General features: G+C 46.0%; 1 long non-coding RNA gene across 3 annotated transcripts in view; it reads right to left on the bottom strand.

Annotated features, from left to right (window-relative positions):
• Nucleotides 1–15,737, bottom strand: part of LOC122206865 — a 48,981-nt gene that overhangs the window by 4,776 nt on the left and 28,468 nt on the right. The window contains exon 4 of one of the 3 annotated variants that reach the window (XR_006196597.1): nucleotides 7,937–8,113. The exons of 1 other annotated variant lie outside the window; for it this stretch is intronic. This is a non-coding gene — a long non-coding RNA (uncharacterized LOC122206865). Of the gene's footprint in view, nucleotides 1–7,448; nucleotides 8,114–15,737 lie in introns of those variants that run through there. One more of the 3 variants, XR_006196596.1, reaches the window with a different exon arrangement.

Genomic DNA, 15,737 nt, shown 5'->3' on the forward strand with positions numbered 1-15,737 from the left:
CCTCAAGTAATGGGAGCTTATCAAAAGTGGACACAAGCATGGAACCCCAGTCAAGGAGGCTTCCAGAAGAGCAGGAAGTCGTGGGTGGTTTGGCGTTTAAGATGCCTCAGTAGACTTCCTTAGCTGGAGCTCGTGAGTCTTTGCTCTGTATTCTACCACGAACTGAAATTCAGCGGGCACATGTCTACTACTTAATGTCTAGTTGCTAACTGGTTTATTCCTTCCCCCTGATTCTTCATATCCTTTATCTACCCTATAGGTTTTGTTCACTCCTAGAGGCTGCTTTCCTATGGCTTCAGTCATTGCTACAATTATATCTCCGCTCAGCTATCCCTGCTAACTGCCTGTTTCCCGCTGCAGTGAATGGGACCCAGCTCATCTTTTTGTGTCTATCTTCTTCCCAGACTGCTGGCCAGCTCATGAATTGGCTGAATTCAGTTCCAAGGGCCAGCTCCGGGTCCAATTAGCTGTCACTAAGTGTGGGGATAGTTCCCCTGGCCTATCTCACGGGACAGCTTCATTTGGAAGGGGCTATGGGCTTGGAGGCAGTCTGGTGGCCTTGTCCTAGTACAGCATCCCACGATTAGCAAACCACTCAAGACAGAACACGACAGAACGCTAAGTTTTGTTTCAGAGGCGATGTTTCCGTGCCAAGAACTACAAAGGTGCTGGGAGTTTATCCTACTCGTCAGCTACTAGGCTAACCTATCACTATTTCCCGGATGTTGGCAGAAGACCCGAGTCGGAGACGGATGGGTCTGGGTCAGAGACAAAAACCTTTGGTAGGGCCCCGCAGGCTGCAGGAGCTCCAAGCTGCCGGCAGTTCCCTGGAACACTGATGTCTCATTGGGGGGTGATGTAGATCAGCTAGACGGATGCCTTCGCAAACAGTGGCTTGCATTAAAGAAGAGGAATCCTGAGCTTGGGGACTGAGTGTTTTGAAGGCTTGTTCTTGGGGCACCATGCAGAGGCCAAGAGATGAGGGAGTGGCTCACTGCAAGAGCCCAGTGAGAGCCAGTACCGTCCAAGGGCACCCTATGATGGGGCAGTTGCTGTGCATCCCACACCCCGCTGAGCACGCTGGGTCCCATTCCCATCCCGGGGCCTCAGCCTTGATCTCAGGCCAGTCCATCCATCTCGACGGGGACTCGAGAAAAAACTTCCCCACCATTTCCTTCATCATTGGCCAAACTCCAGTCCTTCTCTTATGGGGGGGGTTTATCCATCTTTTATGCAAGCGACTTGGGGGTTCAAGGTACAGAGATCCTGTGCCTGTTCTGGAAGACGGGCCATTTTCCAGGGGCTTCTTCTCCTAGGGATCTGTAAAAGCCAGACTGATGATCAGAGCTTCCCTTTGTGGAGTGCTACCATAGACCAGGTAGTGTGTAACGTGATTGATTTTCACAGCTCCGCGAGGGCAACGATTTTCTTATCCACATTTTATTTATTTATTTACCTACTTACTTATTTATTTTGTTTATTTATTTATTTTGAAAGAGAGAGCAAGCGGGGGAGGGGCAGAGAGAGAGTGAGAGACAGGAGCGAGAGAATCCCAAGCAGGCTCCGCACCGCCAGTGCTGAGCCTGATGCGGGGCCCAAACCCGCGCGCGCGAACTGTGAGATCGTGACTTGAGCCGGAATCGAGTTGGATGCTTAACCGACTGAGTCACCCATGTGCTCCCACCTCCCTGCCCCCCCCCATTCCGCATCCACATTTTATAGCTGGGGCAACTGATATTTACAGAAGCTGGGAAACTTCTTAAGGTCACATAATCAGTAAGCAGCGAGGCCAAATTTTGAGCCCAGTGCTAGAGGGTGACCAACCTTTCAGCATCCCCCTTGTACGTTCTTGGGTGTGGACAGGCTTGGGTCCCTTAGGACGTTTCTGCTGTCAGCTGAACGGAGCAGCAGGGCCATGGTGGTGGGGGGGGGGGGGGAGAGCTAAAATCGGGGCCCCTCTATCTCTTTCCCAGGGTCATTGGGATATCCAGAGGTACGTGAGAGTGCTTTATAGTCAGTCCACAGATAGAAGGGATCGCTGCTATTTGCTCTCAAATATCCACAAATACAGGCCCTGGTGTCTACAGGGGCTCTGTGCTCCCTGGACAATCAGACAACAAACTTTAATTTCTGGGGGCCGGACGGATTTTCTTTTGATGTGTCCATTCTCGATATGGTGGGAAGGGTGCGGCGGGCTGGCTGGACTCAGCAGAGTCGAGTCCTGGGACTGATAAATGAACAGCCAGCAGAGAGGAGAGGCTTGTATTCATGCCTGATTATTCCGCGCTGGTCTCGGGGAGAAGCAGAGCTCCGTGAAGACAAAAGGGGTGTTATGTGATGGCCCTCAAGAGTTGTGGGGGGAGCCCCAGGTACGGGCATCTGGCAGAACTGTTCTGGCCCCGACTCCTTCACTCGCACTCAACTCCAGAGGGGTTCTTAAGAACACCGAACGCCCAGCAGCTCGAATAATTTTTCATCCTGGAGGCATGTCTGGGCCTGCCTCCTGGGACGGACAGCTGGGCTGGGAGCCATAATGAGTAGCAAATCTGCCCGGATTGGGGCACACACGACGTGATGAAAAGCTCTGACAGCAGATGAGATAAGCCAAGCCGAATGGGAGCAGGGCGGCTGATCCCACCATGCTGGCGTGGCGTCTATTAACTCCAGCCCTCCTTCCCCATCACTCACACACGTTTTCTTTACTCTCCGCCCATCCATTAAGGAAACTGTTGTTGGCCAAGTAGCATTGACCAAAGCCCAGGGCCATGAGTCTGGGGAGGTGGTCCCTGGTGAGCAGGGATATGGGGCAGGGACATCTGGAGGGGCCCTCGGGGAAAACACAGGACCTCCAATTAAGTAGTCTCAGTCTAGATGGCCAGGCAGACCCACATCACCACTCCTCCCTCACACCAACCGTGTTTTCAAAGCAGTTCACAGCACTTTGCACTCCTCAGTTGTCAAAGAACTCCCCTTCCGATATTAAAACTCAATCAAATTTATTTAAACGAAGAAGACACCTATCATCTCAGGGATGACTGCTGCTTCCATTTAGGCATGCGTCTTTCCAGTATTATGACTGGACATATCCATAGACAGATAACAATCGGAGCAAATTCCAGGGGCACCTGGGTGGCTCAGTCAGTTAAGCGTCGGACTTCGGCTCAGGTCCTGATTGCACGATTTGTGAGTTTAAGCTCCGCATTGGGCTCTGTGCTGACAGCTCGGAGCCTGGAGCCTGCTTCGGATTCTGTGTCTCCCTCTCTCTCTGCCCCTCCCTGCTTCCGCTCTGTGTCTCTCTCTCTCTCGGAAATAAATAAACATTAAAAAAAAAACAACTAAAAAGTAAGATGAACACACAGTTGACACACAAGGTCACGTTAGTTGCAGGTGTACAACATAGTGATTGGACAGCTCTAATATGCTCTGCTCACCACAAGCGTACCCACCACCTGTCACCCACCATACGATGCAATTTGCAACACCATTGACCATGTTCTCCCAGACATACTTATTCATTCCATAACCGCAAGCCTGGACTTCCCTCTCCCTTTCGCTCATTTTGCCCACCGCCCTTCTGGCAATCACCAGTTTGTTCTCTGTATTTATGGATCCGTTTCCACTTTTGTCGTGTTGTTCACATTCTACATGTAAGTGAAACCACGTGGGAATCGTCTTTCTCTGATTGATTTCACTTAGCGTCACGCCCTCTGGATCCACCCATGTTGTCACGAATGACAAGATCTTCTTTTTTAGGACTAATATTCCATTATAGATAACATATAAAAATAATTCCATGTATATATTTAAATATATATTTTCACCAACATGAACACTTAGATATTATATAGAAATGTACATACACTGCACCTTCTTTATCCATCCATATATTTGCACAGTCTTTCATCGTGTGTGTGTACAACCACTATTTAAAACCATTTTTCCAGGGGCGCCTGGGTGGCTCAGTCAGTTAAACTTCTGACTTGGGCTCAGGTCACGATCTCGCAGTTCATGGGATTGAGCCCCACATCAGACTCTGTGCTGACAGCTCAGAGCCTGGAGCCTGCTTCCAATTCTGTGTCTCCCTCTCTCTCTGCCCCTCCGCTGCTCGTGCTCTGTCTCTCAGCTATAAATAAATGTTAAACAAAACAAAACAAAACATTTTTTCCAGGGCTTCTGGGTGGCTCAGTTGGTTGAGTGTCCGACTTCGGCTCAGGTCATGATCTTGAGGTCAGCGAGTTTGAGCCCCGTGTCAGGCTCTGGGCTGACAGCTCAGAGCCCAGAGTCTGCTTTGAATTCTGTCTCCCTCTCTCCCTGCAACTCCCCTGCTCACTCTCTCTTCTCTCTCTTAAAAACAAATAAATGTTAAAAAAATCTTTTTAATTAATTACAACCATTTTCCCATAAATAAATACATAAAGCCATTTCTCTGAAGTTCGAGATTCAAACTATTGACAGTTTGTCATGACCATAACAATGATTTGGTGAACTTTTTTTTTTAAAGCTTTTTTTTTTTTTAATGTTTATTTAGAGAGAGATACTGTATGTATGCGTATGTGCACATAGGGGAGGGGCTGAGAGACAGAGAGGGAGAGAGAGAATCCTAAGCAGCCCCCAGGGCTGTCAATGCACTGTCTTTCTGGAACCATGAGATCATGACCGGAGCCCAAATCAAGAGTTGGATGCTTAACCAACAGCCACCCACGTGCCCTGATTCAGTGAACCTTCTAAATGCTAAATGCTTATTTGCATGTATGGTTACTTCCTTCCTAATATTTCCAGAGCAAGTTACTCTTCTTTTCAAGTCTTTTTCATGTCTGTAGCAAAATTAACATCCAGAAAGCCTGAAAAACTTTATACCCCTCACAAGCAGGGCATTACTCAAACCGAACAGACAGTTTAGAAAATTCTTACCCCTTTGAGCCCTGAAGCAGTATCCTCTCAAAGATGTTTTGCAATGCAATTCTCGGATTTCTGGCAGCTTTGACAACTGTTTGTATTTCTTTTGTGACTTGCTTTTGCCGAGCTTTTACCTGGCATGTGTATCTGTTTCTAATTGATTCATACAAGATCTTTACATGTGGAGGAATTAAGCTGCTACCACATAACTTACAAAAGCTTGTTTGGGTTTGTCGTTCGGTTTTTGATTTTTTTCCTGTACTTACAAACAGTGTATGAATCTCTGTTTTTTTTCCTTTTAAATTTCTGCCCTTGATAAAACACTTTAGCTCTGCCTTGCTAAAAATTATATAGAAACGTGTACTGCATTTTATAGGTTTTTTTTTTAACGTTTATTTATTTTTGAGAGAGAAAGAAACAGAGCATGAGTGGGGAAGGGAGACACAGACAGAGAGGGAGACACAGAATCCGAAGCAGGCTCCGGGCTCTGAGCTGTCAGCACAGAGCCTGACGCAGGGATTGAACTCATGAACCGTGAGATCATGACCTGAGCTGAAGTCAATCGCTCAACTGACTGAGCCACCCAGATGCCCCTATACTTCTTATTCTATTTTATTACTCTCTCTTCCTAATTTGGTGCCAGTAACATATTGCTTTAATTATTATCCTGTATATTACATGTTAATATTTGTGTGGTAAACCCTTCTTGTAACTCTTTTCCATAATATTTTTGGCTTTTCTGCTGTGCATATTCTCGCATATAAATGTTAAAACAATCTGTGAAGTTTCAGAAAATAGGCCTGTCAGAGTTTTACTGGTATCATCAAGGTAAATCTAAAGTTGTGAAAAATTGACATTTTATCCATATTAAATCTTCTCATCCATAAATAGGGTCCATCTTTTTTTTAAATGTTTATTTATTTTTGATACAGAGATAGAGAAAGAGTGAGGGAGGGTCAGAGAGAGAGGGAGACAGAAAATCCAAAGGGATTGTCTGCCCTGACAGCAGAGAGACTGATATGAGGCTTGAACTCATGAACCCTGAAATCATGACCTGAGCTGAAGTCGGACACTTAACTGACTGAGCCACCCAGGTGCCCCTGGAAATAAGGTACATCTTTTAATGTATTTTCATTTTGAATGTCTCTTAGTAAAGTTTTTCAGTTGTTTTCTTTTTTTCTTTTAATTTTTTTAAATGTTTTTATTTATTTTTGAGACAGAGAGAGACAGAGCACGAGCAGGGGAGGGGCAGAGAGAGAGGGAGACACAGAATCCGAAGCAGGCTCCAGGCTCTGAGCTGTCAGCACAGAGCCCAACGCGGGGCTCGAACTCATGGACCGTGAGATCATGACCAGAGCCGAAGTCAGACGCTCAACCGACTGAGCCGCCCAGGCGCCCCAGTTGTTTTCTTGATATAGACCCTGAATATTACTTACAAGTTTCATTCCCACTTGGCCAAAAATATGGTTAAATTTTTGTCCTCAAGATAACAAAGGGGCTGTGGCTTCTAGAGCAGGATGATTTGGGCTGGGAGCCACATGAGAAATCACATCTTTTGGACCGGGGCACATGATGTGATATTTTCATCTTTTTATCATTGTTGTGAAGGAGATCTTTAGATAGCACTTTACTTTGAACCAAATATTGGGGGTCTCTAGACAAGGCAAAATGTTTGAGCATTTATTTTATAATTAGCCTTTACTTGCTATCTTATGTTATTTTATGTGGGTTGGAGATCTTGGGCTTTGCAAAGAGATAGTCATTTCTTTGCAAGAAATGTATGTCAATATTTAGACTGTTTCCTTCTTTTTCTTCTTGTGGAGCAACAGACAGACCTGGGGTAAATCCCGACTGTACCACCTAGTTGCTCAAATCTTCTGCAATTTACCCCAATTTCTGAGGCTCAGATTCCTTGGTTATAAAAACGGATAATGATACCTACTTTACAGGGATCTTCTGAGGATTAAGCAAAACTTTGCCTGTAGAGCACACATAGCCCAGTACCTGGCACATACAATGGCTATTGTTGTCTGATTGCCGTTGGCTGGAACTCCTAGAACCTCACATATTAACCATAATGGTGGGCATCAGGCTGCAACGGCAATAGATTCGTTGCTAAATAGAAATACCAGGCACTCTTCCTGACGATGTTGATGATGATGATGATGATGATGGTGATGATAACTAACGTTTATTAAGCATCTGTACCCCATTCGGCACATACGACACGAAGACGTTATGGGAAACTGCCCCAACATCTTGTAAACTTGCTCTCAATCATATTGTACTGTATTTTATTTTATTATTTTTTTAACCAATCATATTGCTTTCATTCATTTATTCCGTCATTCAATCGACTCCTTTACCAATCATTGGTTGAGCCTGCAGTGAAGCTCTTTTTTCAAAATTAAAAAAAAAAAATTAATGTTTATTTTTGGGACAGAGAGAGACAGAGCATGAACAGGGGAGGGTCAGAGAGAGAGGGAGACACAGAATCCAAAGCAGGCTCCAGGCTCCGAGCTATCAGCACAGAGCCCGGTGCGGGGCTCGAACTCATGCATATATTATAGTGCTGTTGCTTTTACCATGATTTTCCCCATCCATTCTGTATGGACTACCTGTCCTCACTGAAAGCAAAGAATCAGGGGCAGGGTTTGTGATGGGACAGAGAATGGGACTGGCCTTCCTCCAGTGAAAGATCATTCATTCAACCATCATTTACTGGTTGCTAGTAATCAAAAGGTGAATCAGTTGGGGGTCTTGCCCTCGTGTCGTGCATAGCTGAGAAAACCGGATGTGAAGGATCATTCTACCGAAACAATACACACATGTTATGAAACCATAGAGACAGGCTTGTAAAGGGAAGCAGGGGACTTGCCAGCCCCTTGTGGGATGGGAAGGAGGCAGGCTGTCGAGAGGGTGGGAGCTGACATGGGGCTGAGTCGGGAGACCGGGTGGGTAAGAGAGAACAAACACGGGATCGGTAGGAATAACTCACGCAAAGGCACAGAGGCACACTGGAGATGATTGCTCAACTCACTTGGAAGTGTGTTCTTCTCCAGGGAAGCGGAATTGCCAAGAGGTGGGCTTTGTGAGCGGAGTCGGTTTGATCAAAGTCCAGAAATGAGAGCTTTTCTTGGATGACTTAATGAGGTCCGCAGAGTAAAGAAGGGAAACCATTGTGTGTTGGTATTAACAGTCATTGCCATGGTAGTTCCTGGAGCAAAACAAAAGTAAAGAGAAGACTGGAGACAAAATGAATTTGGCGGTTGATTCATTTGTCCTCTGGGGTCAGTTTCCCCTGCTTTCTCCTCTCGGTACCCTGTTTTCTTCTCAGTCTCTCTGTTTTTCTCTTTCCAACTTGTCTTTCTCTCCCTCCCAGAACTTCACTCTGGAGCGGGTTTCTAGGCTGGTGGACTTCTAAAGACACTGATGAGGATTACTAGTTAGTGCAATACGAGAAGATTATATAACTTTGTCCCTCCACTCATACACGAACGATATACACAGGAAGGAGATACCCCCTTGGCCTCTATCACTTGCCGGTGAATCCAGAATTTGGCGGTTGATTCATTTGTCCTCTGGGGTCAGTTTCCCCTTCTTTCTCCTCTCTGTACCCTGTTTTCTTCTCAGGTATTTGGGTCTGGCAGGCTATTAGTGGGTGGAACCCACAGACACAAGGAAGTGATTTGATGGGCTTTCTTCTGGGCTCATGTACAATTTCTTTAAATTCCTTTTGATCCTCTAAGATCCCAGCAGCCAACTCTGGTTAACATCACCGAGAAGCGGGCTGTACCCGGAGCCGTCCAGGGAGCGAGGCTTCTCATGTGCCAAGCGGCAGGCAGGCGGTCCTGTCTCCCTGCCTGGAACCGGAGGCACCCTGAGAAGATTCAAGCAAACAGAAGTGGCCAGTCGGATCATTACCATGTGAATTCGATCAGCGTTTACATCTGCACAAAGCGTTTCATGCCGAATCAGCCTCTTGAAAAATTCCATGGTTATCGCCCCATCCCCTAGCTCGAATGGCACTAATCCTCAGTTCTTATATACTGGATTCTTGATTTGGAGCCTAGTGAGAGCTGGAAATGAATCCTCTGCTGAAACTTAAGCCTGTTCTTCTGAAAGTCCCAGTGATGTGTTTGGAACAGAACTACCAGCAGGGCACGCTGAGGGCTTGTGGGACACGGGGTGAAAAGTTGGCAAGTAGAGGAGGCAGGGGGAGCCCCGGACTTTCAAAAAGGGACGGCTTCAAACAGTAAGCAGACACGGAGCAGGTAGCAATTAGTGTCTCAACATGTGCAGGGCCGGGCTGTTACCCTGAGGGTGCCCCCCGCCTTCAGCTTTGGATCAGGCTTGCCAAACCGTGCTTTTGATGGGGTGGTGAGTCTTACAAATGGAAATGACATATGGACGGATAAAATACAATCCAATACACGTAAAATGGCATTCTTTTTTGTTTTTAATTGTTTAATGTTTATTTATTTTTGAGGGAGAGAGAGAGAGAGTGGATGCACGTAAACAGGGGAGGGGCAGAGAGAGAGAGAGGGAGACACAGAATCCGAAGCAGGCTCCAGGCTCCCGGCTGTCAGCACAGAGCCCGACGCGGGGCTCGAACCCATGAACTGTGAGATCATGACCTGAGTCGAAGTCGGACGCTTAACCGACTGAACCACCCAGGCACCCCCAAACCACATTCTTTATGAGTTTGATCCCAGGCTGGACACATTCCTTTTTTGGATGGGATTAGCTAGACTAGTTCAATCAAGGAAGTATTGTAATTCTAGTGTATCTTTGGGAGTTTTTTGTTTTGTTTTGTTTTGTTTACATTTGCATTTATTTATTTATTTTCAGTCCTTCCCTCCCATTTAATTCAGATATATAATTGACATATAACATTGTGTGAGGTTTTTTTTGGTTGTTTTTTTTTTTGTTGTTGTTGTTGCTTTGGTAAATGTTTATTGTTTTTTAAGAGAGAGAGAGTGCAAGTAGGAGAGGGGCACAGAGGTGGGGGGCAGAGGCTCCAAAGCAGGCTCTGTGCTGACAGCAGAGAGCCCGATGTGGGGCTCGAACACATTAACCATGAGATCAAACCCGAGCCAAAGTTGGACGCTTCAACGACTGAGCCACGCAGGTGCCCTTAACATTGTCTAAGGCATGCAACATAATGATTTGACATGAGTATATTGGGAAGTGATCACTATGGTGAGTTGACTTAACATCATCACTTCACAGTTAACCAATTTTATCGCCCTTAGGATGAGCCCTTTGAAGATCTGCTATCCTAGAAACTTCCAAATATGCAGTATCATATCGGTAACTATGGCTATCGTGTCATACATTACATGCCCAGAACTTACTCATTTAGAACTGGATGTGTATATATCTTGACCACCTTCACCCAATTCCTAGTATTTCTTTTTTTTTTTTTTTTTTTTAAGTTTATTTATTCTGAGTGAGAGAGAGAGAGAGAGACGGCAGAGAGGGAGAGAATCTCCCGCAGGCTCTGCACTGTCAGCACAGAGCCCTATGAGGGGCTCGAACCCATGAACCGTGAGATCATGACCTGAATCGAAATCAGGAGTTGGACGCTTAACCGACTGAGCTACCCAGGCGCCCCACCTCGTGTTTCTTAACTGACATTTTAACTAACTCAATGAATTTGAGTGAAGTATTTGAGCTACGTGTACCAAGTCTCTCCATGTAGACAGAAAGCTATAGATTGAGTAACAATATAATCAAGACTAATTGTACCTTCCTGAGCGCCTGGCTCCAAAAGATGAAAAGCAAAGATTAGCATCAACCCGAGAGATCGTCTCTAATGGCGAACCACAGGGCTCTACCCTATAGGACATTTTCACTTATGCTGAGTTTGAAGGCAGATTTTAGGCTCGTTGTGTGTGTGGGTAAAACAGTGAAAACCCCGAAAAATGGAACTGAGCCCTTCAAATGGGCTCAAAGCCCGGGTCTGGTGGCCGTGGCCAGGAACAGTGGAGGCGGGTTGTCTGTTTTCTTCTTTCTCTCTCTCCCCCAGCACCCTCCGTCTCTCATTCACTTTTATGACACCTACACGTTTATAAACCTGCCCAGGGCTATTGAGAGATTACATGAGACGGAGGAGGAGGGGGGCAGTGAGGTGGGATCATTCCACTCATTCTTCAGCCTTGGCCCAGGGCTTCATGGAGGGGCAGGATGGAAATCTAAGCTGTACCAGAGAGCGCAGAACTCGAACCCCCCCTCCCCTGTTTGCCTATTATGCTGACGTTCTCTGGACACACACTCTCTGGGAGGGACCCTGTCGGCCTTTCCGGAGGCAAGCGTTCAGGGCAACAGCAAGGTGGTTATGGAGATCTGCACACGCTCGACGTGTTCTTTGAATCAGGCATCGGGGCCCGGGCTCAGCAGCCGCCACGAGGATGTGCCTCTGCGGATGCAAACCCATCAAAAAGACCACCAGAGCTAAAAATAACCGGGGCGGAAAAGGCATTCAGGCCACAAGACGGAGAACCGGCGCTTGAGGTGGGCCATCTCATGTGCCAAAAGTAATGATTCGATGCTGAGGATTAAAATTCTGGAGCTCAAAGGGACCACGAGACGTCATGTGGTCCGACTCCCCACTTGGAGGTGGAGAACACTTGGCAGAGAGAGGTCAGCTGATGTGCCCACGATCCGCAAATCAATCATTGCCGGGCTTGGCTTCTTGGTGTCTGGCTCAGCCCTCTTTCTACTCTATCAGTGTTGTTCTGCGTCTAATAATGGTGCGAAGGTGGTGATAATCATGAAAACAATAGCAATCACCATCATAATAACGGCCATGACTCAGATATTTTTTTTATAAATGTTGATTCATTTTTGAAAGAGAGAGCATGAGCAGGGGAGGGGCAGAGAAAGAGGGGGACAGAGGATCTGAAGTGGGCTCTGGGCTGAGAGCAGTGAGCCTGACGTGGGGCTCGAACTCATGAACCCCGAGGTCATGACCTGAGCTGAAGTCAGATGCTCAACCGACTGGGCCACCCAGGCGCCCCTATGACTTACATTTTTATAGCTCCTTACAGTTTAAACATTTTGGAGGGTTTCACAAGGCCACCAGGGTAGGGAATGGTAACAATTGTGCCCTGGTGATATTCATTGTCATGACATTTACTGAAACAAAACAAAAATAAATATAGCTTTCACTGGGAAAAGACTGGGGACAGAATGAGGAACTAAAGGGGGTGCTTGGTGGTGGCTCAGCTGGTTAAGCAAGCCTCCAACTTCGGCTCAGGTCATGATCTCACAGTTCATGGGTTTGAGCCCCGCGTCAGGCTCTGTGCTGACAGCTCAGAGCCTGGAGCCTGCTTCGGATTCTGTGTCTCCCTCTCTCTCTGTCCTTCCCCCGCTCACACTCTGTCTTTCTCTGTCTCAAAAATAAACATTAAAAAAAAAAAAAAAAGAATGAGGAACTGAAAGAAACTGCTGTCTTTAGGTAAAAACAAAGGCGATATTAACTTTCTTTGAACTTGTGTGGTCTCCCCACTTTTCACTCTGTTCTTGTTCTTCTCTCTTCTGAGACTCTCAGCAGGTCTCTAGGCTGGGTGGACTTCTTACCACACTGATGAGGGTACTATATTTTATATTAAAAAGAGGTACAGCAAATATTATCCCCATATTACAGATGAGGCAACAAAGGCACAGAGAGTCTAAGAGATTTGCTAAAGGGCACACAGCTACTGAGTGATAGAGAGGAGGTGTTTTGGCTTACCGCTCGGTGCTCTTTCTTACACAGCACGTTGACCTCCTGGCTGTTACTGAACCAGACAGTGAGTCCCTCCAAGTCTGTGAGGATTTGTTCTGAACCAATTTTGTCTTCTTTCTTTTTCTTTCTTTCTTTCTTTCTTTCTTTCTTTCTTTCTTTCTTTCTTTCTTTCTTTCTTTCTTTTTTTGTAGGTTCTACAAGTAGAGATTGCACAATTAAAAGGACACTACTGGGGCACCTCGGTGGCCCAGGCTGGTTAAGCACCAACTTCAGCTCAGGTCATGATCTCATGGTTCATGAATTCGAGCCCCACGTCAAGCTCTGTACTGACATCTCAGAACCTGGAGGCTGTTTCTTCGGATTCTGTGTCTCCCTCTCTCTTTGCCCCCATTCCTGCTGGTGCTCTGTCTCTCTCTCTCTCTCAAAAATAAAATAAACATTAAACAAAATAATAATAAAAAAAATAGGACACTATTTAGGGCCTTCAGTACACAGCAGAGATCTTATTCTGGAAGGTGAATCCTGGAGTGGTAAGGAACTAAAACATTCTGGCTACCATGGCCTTCTGCTTTGAAATCAATGGTGTGTGAAGGTCCCAGGGCCTCATCTCCAGAAAATTAATGCAGCATGAAACCCAAGATCTTACAAATAAAAGTGACAGAGCACAGGGCAGAACCTTGATGTCCTGTCTCCCTGTGAGGTCCACTTGGCAACACACCCCATCTGAGACTTGGAGCTCAGACCCCACTCATCACTCTCCAGCACCGCAGAGGGCGCGAAACGTCTTCTGATGTCGTGGCCATGTGGGGAAAAGCATCCTCCTTGGAGTCAGGGGGCTTGGTTCGGATCCCAGAACTGTCACTTAGTAAATGAGTAATCTTGGGCAATTTACTTAATTAACTTCTCTCATCTGTGTCTTCGTTTGTAAAGTTGGCATGTTAGAATGTCTTATCTCTTGGATCCACTGAGGTGAACAGAGCCAATCGATGCTTATTTACCTGCCTAACACCGTGCTTGCCACCGAGTAGGAATCCCATGGACCAGACGTGCATGGCTGCCCGCATTGCCCCCAAAGCCAGCAGCACCTTTGATGTGAACATTACTCAACAATTTTCCAAGCAAGACTGGGCCGCAACCCCTCCAATGCTCTCACACGACATGTCGGTCACAGGAAACAGAGGCTCATAAAAGTAACACAGTCATAAAAACCCAACTCCATCATGTTACCCGTGATGGTTTAAATTTTAGTGTCAACTTGACTGGCTAATGGTGGGCCCCAATATATGGCTAAACATTATTTCTGGAAGTGTCCGTGAAGGTGTTTCCAGGAGAGATTAGCATTTGAGTTGGCAGACTGAGTAAAGAAGATTGCCCTTCCCAATGTGGGTGGGCACTGAACGATCCACTGAGGGCCTGAAAAGAGGCAGAGAAAAAGCTGAATTCTCTTTTTCTGTCAGACTGATAAGCTAGGAGATCAATCATCTCCTGCCCTCAGACTGGGATTTCTAGCATGAGCTCCCTTGGTTCCCCAGCCCCTTGGACTTGGACTGAATTACACCGCCAGCTTTCCTGGGTCTCCAGCTTGCAGACAACAGATTGCGGGACTTCTCAGCCTCCATAATCTCACGAGCCTGATAATTCCTCATAATAAATCTCTTTCTATATATCCACACCATTGGTTCTGTTTCTTTGAGCTTTTGTTGTTGTTGACCTGGATTCTCCCAGTCTCAATTCTGCTTTATTTTTGTAAAGGTCAACCTCATAGCTGGAGCAAATGACTGACAAGTATTTGGATGTGTATCTTTTAGCTTACTCTGGGCAAGCAGAGTAATGCATACCCCCACCCTCAAGATGTCCATACCATAAACTCCAGAACCAGTTGTTACATGACAAGATGACCTTTGCAGATATGATTAATTAAGGGTACAGACCTTGAAATTAGAAGATTATCCTGGATCATTGGGGTGAGTCCACCCTAATCAGATGAGTCTTCAAAAGTGAAAAGCCTTCCCCAGCTGTGGTCAGAGGGAGAGAGGTGTGGTGATGGAGGCAGGGTCAGAGAAATGCTCTACTGATGTCTTTGAAGGTGGAGGAAGGACTGAGAGCCAAGGAATCGGGGCCAACTCTAGAAATTGGGAAAGGCAAGTAAATGGATTTTCTCCCACAGCCTCCAGAAAGGGATGTGTCTCTGCTGATGCCTTGATTTTGAATCAGTGAGACCCATGTTGGACCTCTGACCCACAGAACTCTACAGTAATAAATCTGTGTTTTAAGTCATTCACTTGGTGGTAATTTGTGACAGCGGGTTATAGCCAAAGAGACAAGGTGGATCCCCCATCAAAATTTGGTTCAGATGTCAAGACTAATGATGTCTCATATACCAAAAGGACACAGAGAGTTTGTTACTCAGGTAATGGAGTTTTCAGAGTAATTCCCAAGCAAGTCCAAAAATGACTTGAGGAAGCAGGGAAAGGGGACTGGTGTGGAGATTCACTGGTGGTTAGGGGTAGAGACAGGTGAAATTTCCTGTGCATGGTTTGATCTTCTCATCAGTCCCAAAGGATAGAGCACCCAGGCATTTTTATCAGGGCGACCATGTGTGGGGCAGAAAAGGAACAGTGTGGGGGTATTGCTTGAACACCATCAGCAAACATTGAAAAAATGGAATCACGCTCTATTTCCTGCCAACAATGGAAAACCAATAAAACCAATCTTCCTCTAATTCCATCTAAGCAACAACCCATCCATCCAACACCCATCCACTTATCCAGTGTTGTAATGTGTAGCCACCGTGTGCCATCCATAGCTAGAAGTTATGGGGGCATAGATGTCCCTGAAAAAATTCTCCTCCCGTGTGCTAACCATCTGGTAGGAGTGGACATTAAATTGATTTATAATTATTATATTATTTGCCACGTATCACAATTGTGGTATATGAAGAAGGCTGAAAGAACAATGGAGAAAGACAGTTCTGTTCCTAGGAATTTAGGAGGGAAATTTTCACTAAAATAGTGATTGGTATGGTTCTTGAATAACAACCAGGAGCTCAATAAGCGGAAATAGGAGTTAAAGCTCTTTAGAACTCCAAAGGAAAAACCATGGATGAAGG

The sequence above is a fragment of the Panthera leo genome, chromosome E1, assembly GCF_018350215.1.
Source record: "Panthera leo isolate Ple1 chromosome E1, P.leo_Ple1_pat1.1, whole genome shotgun sequence".
Taxonomy (NCBI): domain Eukaryota; kingdom Metazoa; phylum Chordata; class Mammalia; order Carnivora; family Felidae; genus Panthera; species Panthera leo.